Genomic DNA, 17,698 nt, shown 5'->3' on the forward strand with positions numbered 1-17,698 from the left:
GTTTGATGACAGGGAACTCACTACCTCCTGCAAAAATCCATTTGGCATGTCCAGCTCTAGCTTACATGGGGTTGAACTCCATCTCCCTGGGGTTTCCATCTGTATCCCCTCAGGCTGTGCCGGGACTTGGCAGATTCCTGTTTCACATGACAGCCCAGCAGAAATCTGAGGCAGCACACACAGTCCCTCAAGGCAAATATCCCCAGGCTTTTCAACTGCCCTTCATGCTGGCATGTTGGGTCTCCTCAGCCAATGTTTCATAAAAATAACATGAAAACTCCCATTCGCTGATTAAATTTGACATGCTTCCTGTTGCTCCTCTCTTACGACCCCTTTCTCCATTTCTTCCAGTTTTATTTTTCGGTTTTCTCTGAAGAGGACAAGTCTGCATCATCACACAAATTAAAAAGCACACAGACCCACAATCTGTAGTGAAAACCCTGCACTTTGGGGCACCTGGGTGTCTCAGTGATTAAAGCCTCTGCCTTCGGCTCAGGTCATGATCTCAGGGACCTGGGATCCAGTCGCATCGGGCTCTCTGCTCAGCAGGGAGCCTGCCGCCTCCTCCTCTCTCTCTCTGCCTGCCTCTCTGCCTACTTGTGATCTGTCAAATAAATAAATAAATAATCTTAAAAAGAAAAAAAGAAAACCCCACGCTTTAAACGGACCAGGAAGGCTCCCAGCACCTCTCTTGGACGCCTCTGAAACCACCTATGGCAAATGACCCGGCAGATAAAGACGCAATGAAACCACTTTTTTCCTTCTGGCTTTTCAAATAAAGAAGGCCATTCCACTTCCGGTGTCCTATCACTGTAACTTGAGCGAGAACCTTCCTTCTCCCTTCCCCCAGCAAGTCCTCCAGGGTTTCGGGGGCTTTGCCAAAAGCCCTCTTTACCTTAGCCGGTGCCCCCTGCAAGCACAAACGAGCAGTGCGCACCCACCGATGCCCTCCGTCCCGCATTCTGCAGCCTCCACCTTCCTGGCTCACTTGTCGCTTACCTGGCTCGCTGGCTCACCTCTGCCGGCAGGTAATGTTGACTTTATTCTAGTTTTCCGTCCCGGCCCTGCGCGCCTTTCTTCCTCCTGCCAGGCCGGCGTGGTGGGAGCTCTGGTTCAGTCCCCAGGTGTCAGGTTTGGCGACCTGAGAAAGTGAAAGGAAAGCGCAAGTCCTCCCACCGCCCCTGAGCCGGGCGCCAAGCTGCCCTCGGGTACAACTGCAAGGTAAGGGGCTGTGGCCAGCGCGCCCCGAGCACGCAGCTTGCCCTCCCAGCCTGCGTCTCCTCGCAAAGCCGGACGAAAAGGACTGGCCCCTTAACTATTCAGCCGCCCCGTTCCTTCCTTCTACTCACCTCCTCTTTTGCAACCCTTGCCCCCGGTTTTTCCTGGGGTCCCTCGTTTGGCTGGGATGGGGGTGGGGCGGCTAGTTGAGGGGGGCAAGGCCAAGGAGAATACAGCTCTAGGTCTTTTTTATTTTTTTATTTTATTTTTTATTTTATTTTTTAAGATTTTATTTATTTATTTGACAGAGAGATCACAAGTAGACAGAGAGGCAGGAAGAGAGAGGGAGGGAAGCAGGCTCCCCGCTGAGCAGAGAGCCCGATGTGGGACTCGATCCTAGGACCCTGAGATCATGACCTGAGCCGAAGGCAGCCGCTTAACCCACTGAGCCACCCAGGCACCCCTCTAGGTCTTTTTAAAAAAAAAAAAAATTTTATTTAGGGCGCCTGGGTGGCTCAGTGAGTTAAGCCGCTGCCTTCGGATCAGGTCATGGTCTCAGGGTCCTGGGATCGAGCCCCACATCGGGCTCTCTGCTCAGCGGGGAGCCTGCTTCTCCCTCTCCCTCTGCCTGCCTCTCTGCCTGCTTGTGATCTCTCTCTGTGTCCAAAAAAAATAATTAAAAAAAAAAAGAAATAAAAATATTTATTCATTTGACAGAGAGCACGAGCAGGGGGAGTGGCAGGCAGAGGGAGAGGAAGAAGCAGGCTCCCTACTGAGCACGGAGTTGGATCCCAGGACCCCAGGATCATGACCCCGGCGGGAGGCAGATGCTTAACCCACTGAGCCACCCAGGCACCGGACAGCTCTAGGTCTTGAGTCACTTGACTCCTTTGTGGACTTGACTCTTTCTGGGGAGCCACGGAGAGAAAGGAGGCGACCCAAAGAGAAGATTAAAAAAAGGGAACAAAACAAAACTCTGAACTTACATGGGAAGAAAGAGCTGAAAAACATTTGTTTTCCTTTCTCAAAAAATCTACGGCAGATGGAAAGTTAATTTCTAGGTCTGAGAAAACCTGGAGTTTATCAGTCTCCTACTGGCCTAGAAACCTACAGCTGAGGCGAGTTTTTCTTAAGTTTTTCCTCCACAGAATATGGAAGAGTGACGGCTTGTCATATCTTACGGACTGCATTTTCTCTGTGATGTGGAATGTGAGGTGTGGGCAGTTCAGCTATCCTGTGCAAAACGGAAACATCGGATCGATAAAATATTTAAACTGGTATTGTGTTTTCAAACTGTGGGCTGAAACCTGTTAATGAGTCATGAAATCCATTTTTGTGGGTGGCAACCAGCATTTTTTTTTTTTAAAGGCTCCATGCTAGGGCGCCTGGGTGGCTCAGTTGGTTGGGCGACTGCCTTTGGCTCAGGTCATGATCCCAGAGTCCTGGGATCAAGTCCTGCATCGAGCTCCCAGCTTCATGGGGAGTCTGCTTCTCCCTCTGACCTTCTCCCCTCTCATGCTCTCTCACTCTCTCTCTCAAATAAATAAATGAAATCTTTTAAAATAAAAAAATATATTTAAAGGCTCCATACCCAGCGTGGGTCCTTAACTCATGACCCTGAGCCTGAAAGTCATTATTCTCTGCCTACTGAGCCAGCCAGGTGGCCCGCAACCAGCATTTTTACAGAGGAAACTAGGACAAAATTTCAGAAGGTATCTCCAGCAGTGGGGCTAAGTGCTGTTTTGTACACTGTTTGGGTCAGGCGTGTCCACGCATGGATGTCCCACGTGATGTAAAATGTATCTCTTACTATGGGTTGAGTCTAAAAACATCGAGAAGCCCTGAGAGTTTTCCAAGCGCATTTCTTCCAATGATTCCTTCAGAAAACCTGTAAGTTATAATTTATCTTACCTCATATTCCGTTTACACATCACTTTTCAGGAACCTCTCTCTGGAGTCATAAACCCAGTGCTGGCAGGTACAGCACGAAAACAAAGGCACTGCCAAGGTCATCACTGCCTGTCATCACTTGGAGAGCCACAGGCAGAGGTCCACCAGTTGAAAAAGATGGACAGGTTAAGATCACCACCCTGTATGGGCGGGAGGCAGGAAATAAAACCCACTGGATGCTCATGTCAGCAAAGCTGGGTGTCAAAATGGTTTCTTCTTCTGGTAATGGTTACTGGAGAAGGAAAAATAAAAGTCAGCTGACTCGGCCCCAGTACTTGGAGAACATCTAGAAGTAGAAATCAAATAGTAAAATGTCTAGGGCACCTGGGTCATTCAGTCCGTAAAGCCTCTGCCTTTGGCTCAGGTTATGATCTCAGGGGCCTAGGATCGAGCTCTGCAGCCTCCCTTCTCTCCCTCTACTCCCTGCCATGTTCTCCCTCTCTCTTTCTCACAAATAAATAAATAAATAAAATCTTAAAAAAATAAAACAGTAAAATGTCTGTCTGGTTATGGAAATTGAGAGAGAGATTCTGCCTCCCCCATTTTGACCTCCTCCATCGGACCCTCTCCACCAACATGACGTTGAGTGCAGAGAGCATGGTGTGGGCTTCCTGACCTGCGTGGTAGTGACGTAAGTTGTATACTTATTTTATTTTATTTTTAAAAAAGATATTTATTTATTTGAGAGAGAGGGAGAGAGAGAGGGAGAGCATGAGCCGGGGAAGAGACAGAGGGAGAGGGAGGAGCAGATTCCCCACTGAGTAATGTGTCCCCCAGGACCCTGGGATCATGATCTGAGCTGAAGGCAGACACTTAACCAACTGAGCTACCCCGGCGCCCTATACTTATTTCATTCACACCCTCTCTGCACACACATACATACACATAGGTACATGCAAACAGATGTTTCACAATACGTACACGTTACCATTTTAGCCATTTTTTTTTTTTTTTTTGAGAGAGAGTTTGAGCTGGAGTGGGGAGGGGCAGAGAGAGAGGGAGAGAATTTTTTTTTTAAACAAATTTTTAAATTTTTTTTTTTTTATTCATTTGACAGATAGAGATCACAAGTAGGTAGAGAGACAGGCAGAGAGAGAGGAGGAAGCAGGCTCCCCGCTGAGCAGAGAGCCCGATGCGGGGCTCGATCCCAGGACCCCGGGATCATGACCCGAGCCGAAGGCAGAGGCTTTAACCCACTGAGCCACCCAGGCGCCCCAAATTTTTAAATTTTTAAAATTAACATATAATGGGGGCACCTGGGTGGCTCAGTGGGTTAAGCCGCTGCCTTCGGCTCAGGTCATGATCTCAGGGTTCTGGGATTGAGTCCCGCATCGGGCTCTCTGCTCAGCAGGGAGCCTGCTTCCCTCTCTCTCTCTCTCTCTCTCTCTCTCTGCCTGCCTCTCTGTCTACTTGTGATCTCTCTCTGTCAAATAAATAAATAAATAAAATCTTTAAAAAAAAATAAAATTAACATATAATGTATTATTAGCCCCAGGGGTACAGATCTGTGAATCGCCAGGTTTACACGTTTCACCGCACTCACCATAGCACATACCTTCCTCAATGTCCATAACCCCATCCCCTTCTTCCGACCCCCACCCCCGCAAGCCTTTGTTTTGTGAGATTAAGAGTCTCTTATGGTTTGTCTCCCTCTCGATCCCATCTGTTTCATTTATTCTTTTCCTACCCCCCAAATTCCCCCATGTTGCATCTCCACTTCCTCATATCAGGGAGATCAAATGATAGTTGTCTTTCTCCGAGTGACTTATTTCGCTAAGCATAATACCAGAGGGAGAGAATCATAAGCAGACTCTGTGCTGAGTGATGGATACTGGGCTCAATCTCACGACCCTGAGATCACCAGCTAAGCCGGAATCAAGAGTCAGATGCTTAACCGACTGAACCCATCCAGGTGCCCCCATTTTAGCCATTTTCAAGTGTTCTGTTCAACGACATTAAATATATTCACAGCATTGTGCAACCATCATTACTACCCAGCTCCAGGACTCTTACATCATCATGAAACTCTACTCATTAGACAATAACTCCCATTCCTCTTCCCCCTCAGCCTCTTGTAACCATGCTCCGACTCTCTCCCTATGAATTTGATTACTCTAGGTACTTCATGTAAATGGAATCATACAATATTTGTCCTTTTGTGACTGGTTTATTTCATTTAGCATAATGTTTTCAAGTTCATCTATGGTGTAGCGTGTGTCAGAATTTCATTCCTTTTAAAGGCTGAATAATATTCCAACACATATATGTGGATTTTGTTAAGTAATCTCTACACCCAATATGGGGCTCGGACTCACCGCCCCAAGATCAAGAGTTGTACACTTCACCAACTGAGCCATCCAGGGACTCCTCCACATTGTATTTTTTAAAATAAAAGTGAACTGGCTGGGGCGCCTGGGTGGCTCAGTGAGTTAAAGCCTCTGCCTTTGGTTCAGGTTATGAAACCAGCGTCCTGGGATCGAGCCTTGTATCGGCTCTCTGCTCAGCACGGAACCTGCTTCCCTTCCTCTCTCTCTGCCTGCCTCTCTGCCTACTTGTGATCTCTGTCTGTCAAATAAATAAATAAAATATTAAAAAAAGAAAGTGAACTGGCTGGTTTCGTTTTGCTCAACCTGACATCACATTTTCCCAGTCACACTCTCCAACGACTGGAAACAGAACTACAATTGCATTGTGTAAAGGCAAACAGTGAAAATAAGAGGTTTGATTTTCCCTTAGAATGAAGGGAAGAGAAAAACTAAGGAAGAACTCCCACCTCCACCCTGCCTTTTTTTTTTTTCTTTAATAATTTCTTTCTTGATCCCTTTCAAATAGACGAATAGCTTCATAATGGCTAAATAATCTTTTGCCAGTCTCCTATCAGGAGCCTTTCCAGGACCCAGGAGCCATATTTTGAAATAAACGTCCCGGGAGTGCTCCAGTCTCCCAGTTCCCAGGATGGCTAAAAGCCTAACTTCCCTGGGCGCCTTCCTCCAATTTGCAACACTATCTCTTATCCTAAAGATATGAGAACTTTGTTTCTCCTTTGGATAAGCCAACATAAGCAGTCTCCCCAGTTACCACGATAAAGTTAGGACAAAATGTGACAAAATGTCCTGTCAAGTCTTCTTGTTTGAGGACTGGTGATTGTTTATCCTGAGAACACACATGTAAGGGAATATCTGCTTGGCTGTATATGCGGGAGATTCCTTTGTCTTTTTTGCATTGTCCACCGTGAGCGTCACATTTCTGGTTTAATGCTTATCTAGTAGTAAATCCATTTTCTTTCTCTGCTCTCTTTACGGAGAGGTTTTCTGGGTTGGGAGATTTTTTTTTTAAAGTTGTACCTCCCGGGCGCCTGGGTGGCTCAGTGGGTTAAGCCTCTGCCTTCAGCTCAGGTCATGATCTCAGGGTCCTGGGATCGAGGCCTGCATCGGGCTCTCTGCTCAGCGGGGAGCCTGCTTCCTCCTCTCTCTCTGCCTGCCTCTCTGCCTACTTGTGATCTCTGTCAAATAAATAAATAAATAAAATCTTAAAGTTGTACCTCCCTTGGGGCGCCTGGGTGGCTCAGTGGGTTAAAGCCTCTGCCTTCGGCTCAGGTCATGATCCCAGGGTCCTGGGATCAAGCCCCGCATCGGGCTCGATCCCAGGGTCCTGGGATCAAGCCCCGCATCGGGCTCTCTGCTCAGCGGGGAGCCTGCTTCCTCCTCTCTCTCTGCCTGTCTCTCTACCTACTTGTGATCTCTATCTGTCAAATGAATAAATAAAAAAATCTTAAAAAAAAAAAAAAAGTTGTACCTCCCCAACGGTTGAAAGAGAGCCCAGGAGGGCGGTAGACTCCACTTGCAAGTCCTGTGTTCTAAGGCCTTTAAATTTTTCGAAAGGCTATCAGGATCTTCACTTTCATCTATTTGTCTGGGTTGGTGGGGTGGAGTGCAGAATGGTGAACAATAGTGGCCGATTACAGGGGCCACTGCATTTAATTAATTTAAACAAAGATCTAAAGCTTATGCCCTTACGGCTGGCTGGTCAGTAGCAAACTTAGCAGAATGTTCCTTTTTTATTTTTTTTTTAAGATATTATTTATTTATTTGACAGAGAGAGAGAGAGAGATCGCAGGGAGGCAGGCAGAGAGAAGGAGAGAGAGAGAGAGGAGGAGGAGGCGGAACAGGCTCCCTGTGGAGCAGCGAGCCTGATGCCAACCTGGATCCCAGAACCCTGAGACCAGAGCCCAAACCGAAGGCAGAGGCTCAACCCACCGAGCCACGCAGGCGCCCCAGCAGCATGTTACTTATTATAAAAAGAAAAAGCAGAGTAAAGCTTTCCTGAAAAAAGATGACCTAGATAGCATTTCTCTCCAGATTATATCTTATCTCTCTCTCACTGCCATTTTCCAGTTTAGGCTCTTGGCCACCGTCCGACCTTCCCCAGCCCAGCAGCCAGGTTCACCGAGGCCTCAGTGCTCCCTCTCCCTCCGCCTCCCCCAGCTACCCCGGCAGCCCGCAGGTGAGGCCGCGGTCAGACTACAGCTCCCAGCATGCTTCGGGGACGGGCCGGTCACGTGAGTGTCCGGAAACCCTGGCCGCCAAGCGGCGGGTGAGGTGGCGACGTGGGCGAGGGTTACGGGCAGCGGAGCGAGCGGGCCCGTGGGCCGCAGCACGACGACTGCAGCGGCTCTCGGGTGCGCTAGCCCGGGCGCGCGGGGGCCGACCGAGGAGGGGCCGGAGCCCGGCTTGGGGTGAGGTGTGGGGGCGCCGGCCGCGAGGGCGGTCCGGGGGGCTTCCATGGACGGGAGGGCGACGACGCGGAGCTGCGGCGGGGAGCGGCCGGTGGGTGTGGCGCCGTGGGCTGGGCGGGCAGGCCGCCGCTCCCCGCCGCCCGTGGTCGTTCCTCGGTGCGGGGTGTGCGGGGCCGGGCGGGGCGGGCTAGGACCGCAGCGGGAGGGGAGCGGGAGGCGAGCGGGAGGCTCGGGAAGAGTCGGGGAACGGGCCGCGCCACGAGGGCTCTCGTGCAGGAGCAGGGCTGTCGTTCAGGCCCGGGGAAGGGGCGCTTTTCAGGTAGGTTGGGAAGGGAGGCTTTTGGGATAAAACGCGCGGAGGCCAGAGGGCTTAGAAGGATCTTAATGGAATAACCGAGTTTCGTATTCTGGCAACTGCTGTGGCCTCAGTCAAGGAATTTGGTCACATTACTTATTCGTCATTCTCCCAGTATTCTTATTTGCAGAATGTGGTCTGTTTATTCTCACTTTTGGCAGGGGATAATGGGAACGCGTCCACGGGGTTTTTGGTGTTTCCTGAAATATAAGATGGTAGGTGATCTCATAGTAACATTACTGAATGTTTATAGGGAGAAGAGTATGTTCCTGGGGTGACGGAAATCTGAATCTTAATTGCTCCCTTTCTTCAGTGTCTTGGTGCTGGATATGTCTTTGCCATTTGGTGGATGTTTGCTGTGTGCCAGGCTCTATACTAGGAACTATCTAAACTTCTCTCGTGTAATTCTTAAATGAGGGAGTTGAGGCCCATTGGAGGGTCCAGTGTTCCAACTTGAATTTTAAAGCCTTTTTGTGGGCTACACATGGCTTCACCTAGCATCATTCTTCTGTTAATCTTCTTTTTTTTTCTTCAGTATGTTCAGTTAGCCAGTATATTTCTTTTTTTAAGATTTTTGATTTGTTTGAGAGCGAGTTGGAGAGCATGAGCAGGAGGACGGGCAGAGGGATGGGGAGACGCAGACTCAACGTTGAGCAGGGGCCAGATGCAGGCCTCCATCCCAGGACCCTGGGGATCATGACCTGAGCCGAAGGTAGATGTTTGACTGACTGAGCCACCTAGGCGCCCCCTCTCTTGTTAATCTTTGATTTCCGTAAGAAAATGACCTGAAACAATACTTTTATAAAGTTAAAGTGAAGGATGCCTGGGTGGCTCAGTCGGTTAAGCGTCTCCCTTTAGCTCAGGTCATGATCTGGAGTGCCAGGATCAAGCCCAAGTTCCACTGTTGGGATCTGTGCTCAGTGGAGAGTCTGCTTCCCCTTCTGCCAAACAGCCTGCTGGTGTGCACGCTCTCTCTCTCTCTCTCTCTCAAATAAATAAATAAATAAAATTAAAAAAAAAATTAAAGTCAGTGCAATGTCTTGTTTTCTCTCTAGCTTTCAGGGTCAGGTGTATCATCACAGGTTGTGTTTTGTTCCTCTTCATCACAGACAAAATGAAATGTCACAGCACTGACCATTAACTGGAGTATAAGTCTTTGGCTAGGAGAGGGCAGGATTTTTTTTTTTTTTAAGATTTTATTTCTTTATTTGAGAGAGAGAGAGAACAGTCAAGGTCGGGGGAGAGGGAGAGGGAGAAGCAAAGTCCATACTGAGCAGGGAGCCTGAGGTGGGACTCGATCCCAGGACCCTGGGATTATGACCTGAGCTAAAGGCAGATGCTTACCCAACTGAGCCACCCAGGTACCCAGATTTTTTTTTTTTTTTTAAAGTACAACCTATCCCCCTCTGTGGGTCTCAGACCCAGACCCCAAGATCAAGAGTTGCATGTTGAACCTATTGAACCAACCAGGTGCTCCAAGAGGGAAAGATTTGTATCTTAGAAACTTCTCGTCTTTGGAATATGTTTAAAATGTAGGAAGAATGTAGTTTTAGGAACCCTAGAATAAGACAAGAAAATTTTACAGGTAAAGGTTAAGTACTTTACATATATGGTAATGCAACAATTTAAGAAGAGAGAAAAATTACAGAAGACTTCAGTTTTGAGTAAAAGGGTTCAGGTAGTACAAGTAAATGGCATCAAATGAGATAATGTGGGATGAAAAGGATATTTGCATAAGTGTCAAGCACTGAGGTGCTAAATTACAACATACACAGTACTGTCAAAATAGCGAAACTCAACTATATGTTTAATACTCTTCCAGCTGCCTTTCTATATTTCAGTACACATAATCTTTTTCCTTTGCAAATATAAAAACTGAAGTCTGAGAAGTAAGTCATTGCCCATCTAATGTGCTACTCCTTGAGTAATAGTGGTTACATTATTACTGATAAAGTGAGGGTTTTGGTTTTTTGTTTCCATTCTGAATTTATACCTCTAAGCTTAAGATGAGCTATTTCTGATTACTATGTTTTACCCAACTTGGGATATTTTAACCTTTTTTTTCTATACAGTATAGCATAGAGACTAGGGTCAGGTCTGGGTTTGAATGCTAGCTTCGTCTATTAAGAGATACTACTTCAGGGCACCTGGGTGGCTCAGTTGGTTAAGCAGCTGCCTTCGGCTCAGGTCATGGTCCCAGAGTCCTGGGATCAAGTCCCACATCGGGCTCCCAGCTCCATGGGGAGTCTGCTTCTCCCTCTGACCTCCCCTCTCATGCTCTCTCTCACTCTGTCTCTCTCACAAAATAAATAAATAAAAATCTTAAAAAAAAAAAAAGATTCTACTTTAAAAATCTGTTTTCTCATCTCTAAGATGTTTTTTTTTTTTTTTTGTATCAGATTGTAATTTATTCCATTAGACAAAAGCCACCCCACAGGTCCTTGTCTGTGGTCCACACGTGCTCTCTAATTGGAAGGGTCTGTGAGGCCCTGCCTTAAATCTTTGTGTTTTCAAGATGAGGGTCCAACTGCCACAACCTTGCTGGGTCTTCATTCTGAGATCACATCCCCTGGCCTCCCTGGATTAGATCTTTGTTCTGAGGCCAGTTCTTACCTTGAGTTTTCTGCTGGCAGGAGAAGCTAGGAATGAGAAACGGTTTTTCTCATGTTGGTGTTTAAATTGGCAATATTTTCTCTAATCCTGCTGAAGACTGAACACCCTTGACTCTCCCTCCCCCCTCAGTTCATCAGAGCCAGTAGCATGGTGAGCCTTCTGTCATCTCTAAGATGTAAGAACTATATGTACTAGTTCAGGGCAAGTACCTAGCACAGTGCCTGGCACTTTGAAACTGTTCATTGTTGGTTGTGGTCAAAGGATTCATTCATTCACAAAATCTTTATTGATGCTTCTGAAAGCATCAGTTGATACTGGCTGCTGGAGATATATTTGTGGACTTAAGACAGATGAGCTCACTGCTTTTGGGGAGCTTACAGACGAACAGTACACATGTAAACAGTTAAATGAGAATAATTTGATTGGGAGCAATGCTGTGAAGGGAAGAAACAGAGGCGGAGATGAGAGAGGTCACTGAGTAACTGCCCCAAGCGTTGTAGATAGAGGACCATCAGGGCACACAATGAGGGAGATGACTTGAGGATGAGCCAAGAAAAGGAAAGAACAAGCCATTTGCAAGGAACCAGGCGAAAAGCATTTCAGGCAGTGGAACAGCAAATGCAAAGGCCCAAAGCAAGAAATGGCTCAGGGACAGGAAAAGAATTAGGTGTGGGGAGGTTGCCATGAGTGAGGAAGAGTGGTACTGGCAAGGGTGGGAAGGAAGGTGGGCAAAGAGGAGGAAGGAAATGGGTTAGATCCTCACTGTGTCCAAGTATGGTGGCTCCATCCTAGCAAAGGACTGGGAACCACCCAGGTACCTGGTAGGAGATTGGAATGTGCTAACTCTGTAGGTGTGGATAAGGAGAGATCTCTAACCTCTGGTAAGTGAAGAAAAGAAAAAAGTGCAGAATAGTGCACGTAATATGCTCTTTTGTGGATGTGTGGGTATGAGGGGCTCTGCCTGGAGTGTATGCACAGGGGTAGATTCTGTGAGGATGTAGGAGCACAGGGTGATGAGACCAGAAAGGGAGACATCACTGTATATACCCTTTGATGTTTTTTGATTTTTCTGCCTTATGTACATATAACCTATTGAAAATCAATAAAATAATAAAAAAAAAAAACTCTCAAAAAGCATTGCCTCGGGCAGTCTCCTCCTTCATCTCTAGCCTCCTTTTGCCAGCCACAACTGTCAACTCCACTGCTCTCCTCCCACCTTAACCTTCTTATTTTACTGTGGAGGACTGGGGGCATTCAGGCTTTGAAGGCCATGGCAAAGAGTTTTGTATTTTTATCTGAGTCTTGGGAAGCCATCAGTGTGTTTTGAGCAGAGGAATGAGAGCTGATGTATGTTTTAAGATCTATTTCTGGAGGCGCTTGGGTGGCTCAGTCAGTTAAGCGTCTGCCTTGGGCTCAGGTCATGATCCCAGGGTCCTGGGATAGAGCCCCGAATTAGGCTCCCTGCTCAGTGGGGAGTCTGCTTCTCCCTCTCCCTCTGCTCCTGTCTCCCCTCCCCCACCCCGCTCCTGCTCTCTCTCAAATAAATAAAATCTTTTTTTTTTTAAGATTTTATTTATTTATTAGACGGAGAGAGAGATCACAAGTAGGCAGAGAGGCAGGCAGAGAGAGAGGGAGAAGCAGGCTCCCCGCTGAGCAGAAAGCCCGATGCGGGGCTCGATCCCAGGACCCTGAGATCATGACCTGAGCCAAAGGCAGTGGCTTAACCCTCTGAGCCACCCAGGCGCCCCTCAAATAAATAAAATCTTTAAAAAAAAATCTATTTTTGGTTGCTGTGTGGAGAATGAGATGGGGGCAGGGTAGATGTGGAAATCGTGAAAGTTGCAGGAGGCTGTTGCAGGAGGCTTGGTGGGCCATAAGGGTGGTTAATCTTGGTGGTGGCAGTGGGGATAGAGAGAGGAGGACAGATCTGGGATGTATTTTAAGAGGTAATGAGAAACCGAGTGGATGTGGAAGCTGAGAGAGAGAAGGAAAAGTGAAGGAAAAGTCCTGATTACCTTGGGCAACTTGGAGGAATGGTGGTATCATTTAAGTTGGGAAATACTGGGGGAGGAATGTAGGTCTGGAGGGAGGAGATGAAGAACCTTGCTTCAGATCCATGGAGGCATATCAGGTGGACGGTTGGCTGTACTGTGGGGTCCACGTTAGAGCCCTAGTTCTGGGGGGGTCATTGGCAGAAAGCCATCGTACAAGGTGAAGGAGAGAGGGGGATGCTGGAACTTTAAAGAGCGAAGTGTGAAATTGTCTTAGAGGTCGAGTAAGCAAAATAATTGGGGAAGTGTGGACATGCTGGGCAGTGTTGCATGTTCTTTGAGGTTTGTGGTTTTGAATCTAAAAAGTGAAATCGGCCTGCTTGTGTGATTTTTCTCTGGCAAAACTCAGCTACTTGGATGCAGGGAAGGAGGACAGAGGCAAGCAAATAGGTGTGTGCGCATGCTCTCGCACGCTCTCGCACGCTCTCGCACACACACGCACACACAGCCTGCAAGGGAGTTGGTTAGATTCTAAGTTAGTGAAGACTGAAATGAGGACAAGAGGAGGATAATGGATATCAGGAAAATGGTGAGGTGACCGAATTGGGAGCCTTGCTGAGGTAAAATGACTCTTGAGTGGGAAGTGGGAGAGGGAAAGAATGAAGGGTGTTTGCAGTCTAGTTTGGGGAGGTGATGTAGGGACTGCCTGGGTTTTGACCATGGAGGGGTTTTCAGGGTGGGACAGAGGCAAAGATGGGTGGTGGAGAGGACAGGGGAGGTAGAGTTGAGCCACCTGGCTCTTGGGCTGGGACTCATGCGGTGGTAGAAGAAAGCGAGGCAAGGGTCTGTGCAGTGAGAGTAGAGTGCCGAAGGTCAGGAGGTGACAAGACAGCAGCCAGTAGGGGGCCCTCTCCCCCCGAATCTCCCTTCCTGCCAGCCTGAGTTCAGAGAAGCTGGCGTCTTGTGAGGAGGAAGAGTGACCGTGAGAAGAAAGACGACTTCTCCTCGAGAGACCTTGGAGGAGGCAGGGTCATCTGGGGGTGGTCAGGAGTCTGAGGCAAATATCGCTCAGAGGAGGGTGACCATGTGGAGAAGTTCATTTGCCTCATATCTAGATTTCTAGAGAGCAAGATAAGAAGTTGGGATGGGGTGAAGATTGGGTCAGGTCACATGGGCATGGGGGAGGAGTTGCTTTGCACATGCCATCTCCTTTCCTGTCAGCCTTCCCCCCATCTTTCTAGCTGTGTCTCCCACAGTGTTCCTAATACATGACAACCTGAAGTCTTACTGATGTGGGGTTGGAATGGTCTCTGAATATCTATAGAAAGTGACAGTTCTGGAGTGCTTCATATCCCCAGGGGAGATTGCCTTCTGTCTGGACGTGTTGCATGTGAAGCCATCTTTTATGTGACATTGATTACGCAGTGTGGAGTGTTCATCCTGGAAAATATCTTGTATGAGTGATCTTCTAGGACTCAAAAAAGCTTCAATATGAATCAGATGAGTTAATGATTATCAGCTTGTTTTGAAAAGTGGAACATGGCTCAATGGTTCCAGATCCTTCTTGATGGTAAGGATCTTATTTTTAATAAGTTTTGTTTTTATTTTTTTTTAATATTTTATTTATTTATTTAACAGAGAGAGAGATAGATCACAAGTAGGCAGAGAGGTAGGCAGAGAGAGAGAGGGGGAAGCAGGTTCCACCAAGCAGAGAGCTGGACACGGGGTTCGATCCCAGGACCCCGAGACCATGACCTGAGTCGAAGGCAGAGGCTTAACCCTCCGGGGGTTAACCTCCGGGTCTCTATCCCAGGAGCCACCCAGGCGCCCCTAAGTTTTGTTTTTAAAAGCTAGTTCTTATTCCCATATGATAGTTGTATATTCAGTATCCATTAACTGAGAAAATACGAAATGGTAAGCTACTGTGAATTTAGAAAAACTTAAATGGATTTTTGTTTTTTTTTTTTTAATTATAACAGCATTTACTTACACTTGAAAAATGTTAGACATTTGTTCTGTCTGTATTTAGAGCAGGAATGAAAATGGTCTTTAGAAAGTAGGATGTGCTTGGTGGATTCAGACTTGGCAGAAACTCTCGACACTTCCCCAGGGTCGCAGAGCTCACAGATGAGTAGAAATTACTTCTGTGATGCAGGGAATATAAGTGCAAAGTATTATTATTGTTATTAATTACTGTAATTACTTAGGACCAGATGCTATAATAGTATTAATTTTAAGTGGCATTCTGCCAATAGCAGGTGAATATTTAAAACTATTTTCCCGGTGTACTTATTAAGTCCTTTCTCTCCTGTCACTTTAGCTAAGGAGAAAGTGGTTTATTTAGAAATGAAATCCAGATGGTCTCAAACAGCTTGGTAGTCATGTAAAGTTATTAATGTAACTACACAACCTTGAAATACACAACCATTATTGCCAGAGCAGTGCAATCCCAATCCAGTAGAGGGTACATTTTTGGAATTATTATTTTACCTGATAAATTACCAAACTTCATAAATCATATCCTTTCCTGAAGCACTCAGTACACTGTTTTGAGGTGTGAATGTGTTCAATTCATAGAGCTACAATTTCCATAAAGCTTTGAGTTGTTCCACTGGGGTTTCATGTTTAATTTAGGGGCTGGAGGTAAATTTAGCAGTGACACTAATAGCTCTCGGGTTTGTAACTTTCTGGAATTACAGACAGAGAGTTTATTTGTTATGTCTTGGAAGTGGAATTTTAATATCCTACTTGGCTCATTATATTGTGAACATTTTCAGGCAGAAAGAGTAAGTGAAATTAGCTACATTCTACTGGTGTGGGACTGATTAATCCTGGGCAGGTCAGTGGCTAAAATAATTATCTTACGTATATAATTACCTTACATACATTGTTTATTTTAATCTCATAACTCTCAGAAGAGATACACCATTTTATAGATGACCAATTGTGATTCATAAAGATTGGCTTGTCCAAGGGCTTATGGCCAGTAAGTAAAACAGCTGTAATGTTGATATAATTTTAACCACCTCAACTTTGTGCCTTTTATCCAAAAGTTTCAGGAATGGCCTTTTGGCTGGATCTGTGGGCATGTAAGGTTTGCCTATATCTACCAAGCTATGGCTAGTGAAAATATGAGTATAATGGCAGTTACAAGGAGCACGGCCTTGAAAGCAAAGCCCTGTGATTTGCCAGTTTTAGTACTGGAAGTTGTTTTTTTTTTTTTTTTTAAGATTTTATTTCTTTATTTGACAGAGAGAGAGAGATCACAAGTAGGCAGAGAGGTAGGCAGAGAGAGGGGGTGAAGTAGTCTCCCCACCGAGCAAAGAGCATGATGGCGGGGCTCTATCCCAGGACCCTGAGATCATGACCTGAGCTGAAGGCAGAGGCTTAACCCACTGAGCCACCCAGATGCCCCTCAGTACTGGGAGTTCTTGAGTTTGTCTCCTGCCTTGACTATCGTAGTACACATAACGTATAGGTCATTTCATTAATTAATTTTTTTCCTAATATGCAGGTAAATTATAGGACTTTTCCAATGATGTTGATGTTTTCCTTTCTGATAGTAAAAGTAATACCCGCCTTTATTGTAGACTTTTTAGGGAAGGGTATAGAAAATTAAAATTACCCATAATGCTGCTACCCAAAGAGAACTAGTGTATTCCCTATTTATTTGTAAATATTATGTAAACATAGAGTTGAGTTGATTATATTTATAAGTTGTATCTTACTTTTTTTGGTAAATAATCTACACCCAATGTGGGTCTTGAACTCATGACCCTGAGATCAAGAGTCCCATGCTCTACTGACTGAGCCGGCCAGGTGCCCCATTTTTTTATGTGACATTTTCTCATGTCATTAAAAAGCCTTAATTCGTCATGTCAAATGATTACAAACTATTCAGCCTTGTGGCTATACCATAATTTTTTTTACGCATTCCCCTTTTCATTGCATCTTTAGGTTGTGCAGACTAATAACTGGAGGCATGAAGTTTAGATGCTTAGTTTGTCAGGGCAGTGCTCCTTTCAGAGAGGATCAAGGAGCACTGACAGGAAGTCGTGGAGACAGACAGGCTGGGAGTGGTCCTGCCTCTTTCCCCATTCCCTTATGACTGACACAAAGTTTATTTCTTTAATATAAGAAAGCTCCTTTGACAAGCTGTGAAAACTACCTTTGTTTATAGACCTGAATGCACCTTGTATTTCTTTAGGAGTAGATCCCTGGAAATTGGATTTTTGTGTCAAAGGCTCTTGATGAACATGCTCGATTATCTTCCTGTAATACGTTTCACCTCCCTTAGCCGCATATGAGAGTTCAGGAGTCATTAGACCTTGAACTACATTGGGCACAATCTTTTTTAACTTTGCAAATGTTTTCTTGCCTTAACCAAGCAAGTAAGCCTTTCTTGTGTTACTGGTAAGATTGGAGCTTTCAGCCATTTCATTGCTTCTGAATTGCCTATTCATTTCCTTTCCTTATTTTTCTGTCAGAATTAGTGATTCTCTCTCTCTCTCTCTTTTTAAAAGATTTTATTTATTTATTTGACAGAGAGAGAGAGAAAGCGGGGGGAGCGGCAGGCTGAGGGAGAAGGGAGCCCAAGACGGAACTCTATCCCAGGACTCTGGGATTGTGACCTGAGGCGAAGGGAGATCCTTAACTGACTGAGCCACCCAGGTGCCCTCCTATTCTTATTCTTTTAAGATTTTATTTTTATTTTTATTTATTTATTTATTTATTTATTTTTAAGATTTTATTTATTTATTTATTTATTTGACAGACAGAGATCTCAAGTAGGCAGAGAGGCAGGCAGAGAGAGAGGAGGAAGCAGGCTCCCCGGTG

This window comes from Enhydra lutris, unplaced genomic scaffold, assembly GCF_002288905.1.
Source record: "Enhydra lutris kenyoni isolate GAN:26980312 unplaced genomic scaffold, ASM228890v2 scaffoldscaffold27, whole genome shotgun sequence".
Classification (NCBI taxonomy): domain Eukaryota; kingdom Metazoa; phylum Chordata; class Mammalia; order Carnivora; family Mustelidae; genus Enhydra; species Enhydra lutris.